We start from the raw sequence: 6000 nt of genomic DNA, 5'->3' as shown, positions 1-6000 counted from the left end.
CACTCTCCAACAACCGCCCTGCCTACCACCCCCCCCCGCCCCCATTCCCTGATACAATTTTGTTGTGTTTTTCCATCTAAAGAAAAATGTTGTGCAAGAGCATCTTCGAGCCAAGTCCCCCAGCCCCAGGGGTGATTTTCAAGAGTGCCAGACATTAGTCCTTTTATAGCATGTCAGGGAGGTTCAGGGGTCCAGGGAAAGGAGCCTTGAGTGGCTCAGAGCAGTGCCACTTACCGGCTGGAAGGAAAGCACTTTATTATATTTGGGGGTGGGGGGGGCGGTGATATTCTTTTTTTTTTTTTTTTTTTTTTTTTACTTTACTATGAAAAACATGTAACATTAAATTTACCATCTTAACCTTTTTTTTTTTTAATTTTTTTTTCAACGTTTTTTATTTATTTTGGGACAGAGAGAGACAGAGCATGAATGGGGGAGGGGCAGAGAGCGAGGGAGACACAGAATCGGAAACAGGCTCCAGGCTCTGAGCCATCAGCCCAGAGCTCGACGTGGGGCTCGAACTCACGGACCGCGAGATCGTGACCTGGCTGAAGTCGGACGCTTAACCGACTGTGCCACCCAGGCACCCCTCTTAACCTTTTTTAAGAGTACAGTTCAGGGGTGCCTGGGTGTCTCAGTTGGTGAAGCGTCTGACTTCGGCTCAGGTCATGATCTCGCGGTCCACGGGTTCGAGCCCCTCATCGGGCTCTGTGCTGACAGCTTGGAGCCTGGAGCCTGCTTCGGATTCTGTGTCTCCATCTCTCTGCCCCTCCCCCGCTTACGCTCTGACTCTGTCTCTCTCAAAAATAAATACACATTAAAAATAAATTTTAAAACAAAGAGCACAGTTCAGTAGTGTTAAGTTTATTCACATTGTTGTATAACAGATCTCTAGAACTTTCTCATCTTGCAAAACTGAGACTCTATTCCCACTAAACACTAATTCCCTTCTTACCCTCCCCTCAGCCCTTGGCAACCACCTTTCTGCTTTCTACTTGTATGATTTTGATTACTTTAGATGCTTTATAGGAGCGGAATCATCCAGTATTTGTCCTTTTGTGACTGGCTTATTTCGCTCAGCACAATGTCCTCAAGGTTCAAAACACTTTAATATTTTAACAACCTGTATTCATGCACTTGCGTTGGCTGAATGTCAGCCCGGCCTCACCTCTATCTCAAACATGGGCCCTATTGTGCAGGAGTTCTGGAAGTTACTCATGCCTGGATATTAAAGAAATCCCATTCCACATCCCCAAATCCTTCCTATGGTTCTTTTCCTAGTGTGAGTTTCAGGAGACTCTCAGAGTGTGAGAAGCCTCTCTGCTTGGGTCGGTTTTTTTGGTCAAGGCCTCATTTATCAAAGCCCATGTACTCCTTCCTTTCTAGCTCATTCCCAAGTACTTCCTCTTATATGCCACACACCATCTCAATGTAACTTAATGCTATTTTTTTCCCTAAACACAACCTGAATATCCCCATCTTCATGACTTTGTTCTCCGACTTTCCTCGACATAGGGAACCTTTTTCTCTTTTCTCAACTTGCACCCATCTGCTGAGGCTGCTCGAATGGCACCGTCGTCATGGAAGGCTCCAACTATTCCCTTGTTCAGAAATGATTTCTCTTCCCCTCTGTCACCCTAAAACACCCTGTAAGGTGGCAGGAAGGTGGTTGCCAGGGGCTGAGGGGAGGGAGAGAGGGGAATTAGTGTTTAGTGGATGTAGTTTCAGTCGTGCAACTTCTTCTGAAACTTCAGGATGGCACTTAATATTTCATCCTCCTTGGAGCGCCTGGGTGGCTCAGGCGGTTAAGCGTCCAGCTTCGGCTCAGGTCATGATCTCGTGGTTCCTGAGCTTGAGCCCCACATCAGGCTCTCTGCTGTCAGCCCAGAGCCCACTTTGGATCCTCTGTCCCCCCCCTCTCTGCCCCTTCTCCGCTTATACACGCACACATTCTCTCTCTCTCTCTCTCTCTCTCTCTCTCTCTCTCTCTCAAAAATAAATAAACATTTTAAAAAAATTTTCATCCTCCTCCTCCTCATCTAGTAGCATTTATTGAGAATCTACTGTGCGTCACAAAAATATGCTGTGCTTCACATCAGCATCTGCTTTTCTATCTTGCAAGATAGTCATTTATGCACGTTTTCTTCCTTTCTAGGTTGTAATAATAAAGTAAGTGGGATTTGACATCAACTGGACTTGGGCTTGGACCCCTTCTGTTACTGGAGGTAGGACTTTGGGCAAATGACTTTGCCTCTCCAGCTCTCAGCTTTCACGTTGGCGAAACACAGATATTAGAACTTCATATCAGGTAGTTGTATTGCATGAAATAATGCAATGCTGTGACTATAGCTAGCATTTACTGAATGCTTATGATGTGCCGGGCAGTGCTCCCAGCACCTTTTCTGTATCATCTTATCTAATAACGTAAACCCTTACAACAACCCCATGAGATACGTTGACAGAGGGAGAATCTAAAGCGAAGAAGATTTAAGCCAGTAGACGGAAGAGCCAGAATAAAGCCTTTGAACTCAGGATCCTTACTCTTCGTTATTACCAACAACTGCCTCCCAAGGGTGGACGCTGTGCAGCGCAGGCTGGATAATATCTGGATAATTCTTAGCTCAGCCCTGGCAAATGTGTCCAAAGTGGCAGCTGTTATTCTCATTCCCATTCCTGTCGTGGGGGGCTGGGTCTGTCCGTGCGTCTTTGTTTCTCCGGGGCGCCTCCCGGAAGAAATAGATGGCATTTGTTAAGCATTTTCCACGAATTTGCATTTGCCAGGTATTGTGCTAAGTCTCTAGCCCCAGCACAATTAGCGAGTGGGTGATCGAACAGACGAGTGCATGAAAACTGGGGACACAAGCTCTGGAACAGCGGGCAAAGGCTGTCTGAAGAGAGGGGGCCTCCCAGCCAGGTTGTTGGCCAGGCAAGAAGACACTGCCGTGAGGAGAGGCCTCCCAGAGTCTGACTCGGGCCCAGGATTCATCAGTGTTTTCATTAACGACTCAAACGATGGAGTGCAGAGAATGCTAATCAAATTGGTGAAGCCTGCGAGGCAGGACAGAAGCTGAGCAGTTAGGAGGCGAGCTCGAGCTTGCAGACAGTACTTGACGAATTAGAGAAATAAACAGAGTCAATAAACAGAGCTCCAGGAGCTGCAGACTTCAAGTGGCACCAAGGGAGCAGCTACCTCTAATGGATCCGCCCAGAGAAGCTTTTGACCCACTTTTCTTTGGGCCTCACCTGGCTTGATTGCATATTTGGGGCAAGTCTAAAAGCAGTCCCTTGATGAGGGATTTGGGCCTGGAGGCCTCATGGACGAAGTCCCCGCTCCAGAGGCTACGCTGTCCCCATACCCCTTCCTGGCCTCTCCCCTCCTCGCCCCAGCCATTGGTTTTGCTGGTGCTCATGGAGGGAAGGACATGGCTCCACCTGCTCCCTCAAAGACCTGAGGCTTGGCAAAAACATAAACTCAGCCACGATGCCCCATCCCTACCCACCAAAGTGGTGCTGCCTTTCTCTACTTCCTGCACATTCTCATCACTGAGCTGCTGCTTTTCCCATTGGAGGCTGCCCTGGAGGTTACTGTGACCTCAGTTTTCCGTGGGCAAGTGTACCGGGTGTGAAAGGAGGGACAAGGACACAGCGTGATCTGGTAGGGAGTGCCCTACCTCTTCCCTGCCTGCCTCTGGGAGGAAGATGACGTCTGGGTGGTTTGGCAGAGATGTGCAGGCTTTGGAGCTCCAGCTGCATCCTTCTGGGGTTATGTAGCATCAGTAAGTTATTTACCTTCTCTGAGTCAAGTCCCTTTGGCTATAAATAATTGAAAACCAGTCATTTTGTCTTCATCAAAATGGAGTACTCAGTGGGAAGAACAGGAGAGAGTCCCAGAAAACCTGGGCGCTGATGGACGAGCCGCTGTGGGACCACAGCGTGACCTCTCTCTTCCTCTTTCTCTTTCTCTGGAGTTGCAAAGTTCTCTGCTCCTGCTTTTCTCAGCACATCTGATCCCTTCCTTCCTTCTTTCCTTCCTTCGTTCCTTCGTTCCTTCCTTCCTTCCTTCCTCTCTTTCTCTTTCTTTCTCTTTCTCTTTCCCTTCCCTTCCTTTCTCTTTCTTGCCTTTTTTTTTTTTTAAAGTAATCTCTACACCCAAATGGGGCTTGAACTTACCAACCCTGAGATCAAGAGTTGCATGCTCTACTGACTGAGGCAGCCCAGCGTTCCTCCTTCTTCATTCTTCATTGGCTTTCATGGTACCTGTGAATGCACACTGATTCCCCGGTCCTGGCTTTAGAAGGGCCTGGGAGTGAGGACAAATATCGAATCCTCATTTCTAGGGAAAAGAAACGAACCTGCCCCACTAGGGTCAAGTTTCTACCCTTGCCCAAGGAGTTGCTGGGGTTTTCTTGGTATCAACATGCCGGTAGGAGTCCACCCTTGTGGGTAGGTAGAAGGCTCTCAAGAGAAAAAGGGAGGGTGTGCAGTCTCTCAGCTTCATTTTTCTCATGTGAAAATGGAAATAATATTGCCAACCTCCTAAGGATGAAGTGCTCTACATAAAACACTTAGCATCATGGCTGACACATGGTAAGTTCTGTCACTTGTTGAACAATTGCTCTTATTCAAGGTAGGTTCTCTGGACTTGGCAGGAGGGTCTCTGAGCTGGGATAGGCCTGGATGGGGAAGGACGCTCAGAAGGGACAGGCTGAGGAGGAGTGAGTATGGGGAATGTATCTCCGTTCATCCTCTATTTGAGGAGACAGAGTTGCAAAAAGCTGAGGAGGCAGATGCTCAAATGTTCTTGTTTCAGGAGGCCCGACTCCTAATTCCCAGCTGGAGGGCAAGTCAGCACTACCATGTCATGAGCTTAAGCTCTCAAACCACGCTTTCATTCATTCTCTCATTTAACCGATGTGAGCTGAATACCTACTGTGTGCCAGGTACTGTTCTGTCTGCTGGAGATATAGCAGTGATCCCTCACGGTGTTTGTGTTCTAGTGGGAGAAGACAGTAAAGAAGATAAATGTTATGGGCAAGTGTTAAAGAGAAGTAATAAAATGGGAAAGAGATATGTGAAATGTCAGGTAGGTGGAGTGAGTGTTAACGTTTTAAATGGAAGTAGTCAGGGAGGGCCTCACTCAGAAGGTATCTTTTGATTAAAGACCTTGAAAGAAGTGATAGAGCTAGCCATGTTATGGGATGGGGGAGAGGATCCCAGATAGAGGGAACAGCCAGTGCAAAGGCCCTGAGGTGGGAGTCTGCCTGCTATATTTATACTGTAATTAATACTTTAATTAAAGTATTACAGGACCAGATCTTGTCGATCATGTAGTTCATAGTAAGGACTTTAGCTTTTACTCTGAGTGAGAGGGAAGCCATCGGAGGGATTTAAGCAGAGGAGTAACATGATCATAATCAAGTTTTAGCAGAATCACTTTGGAAAAGACTGAGGCGGTCTAGGATAGAAGTAGTGAATCTAGTTAGAGTATTGCTAGGAGAGCTAGAGCTGATATCTTAGACTAGAGTGGTCACAGTAGGAGTGGAAAGAAGTGGTCAGATTCCAGATATATTTTGAAAGTAACACTGATGGGATTTACCCAGCTTAACTACTGCTTTGTTCTGCAGTGACGTAAATTCCAGGTCTGAGCCCCCAAATGTAACTTAGCACATGGTCCTTCTTCCTGACAGCCAATCCTTGCAGGGTATGTCTCTGCAGACATGTTCATGGGTCACCCATTTCCATGGAGACCCAAGGCTTAGAAGACCTATTAAGACCTCTACAGTCACAACCGTGGCTCCTGAGGTCAGAAAGCTCTAAACCCAAGTCCTCAAAGAGGAGGCATGAAGAATTTTTATTGTGGTGGCAACTTTCTTTCTTTAGTGACGTGACAGTGAAGTCCCAAAAGTCTTCTTCCTTCTCTTGTTAGTTTTGAGGTACACTTTTAGGGATCCCAGAATTGAGTTTCCAACACTGGAAACAAATTGCCACTTGAGCAAGGCATGG

This window comes from Herpailurus yagouaroundi, unplaced genomic scaffold (genome assembly GCF_014898765.1).
Source record: "Herpailurus yagouaroundi ecotype Mexico unplaced genomic scaffold, PumYag 141, whole genome shotgun sequence".
Taxonomy (NCBI): Eukaryota; Metazoa; Chordata; class Mammalia; order Carnivora; family Felidae; genus Herpailurus; species Herpailurus yagouaroundi.
Note: the sequence above shows the minus strand (reverse complement) of the source record.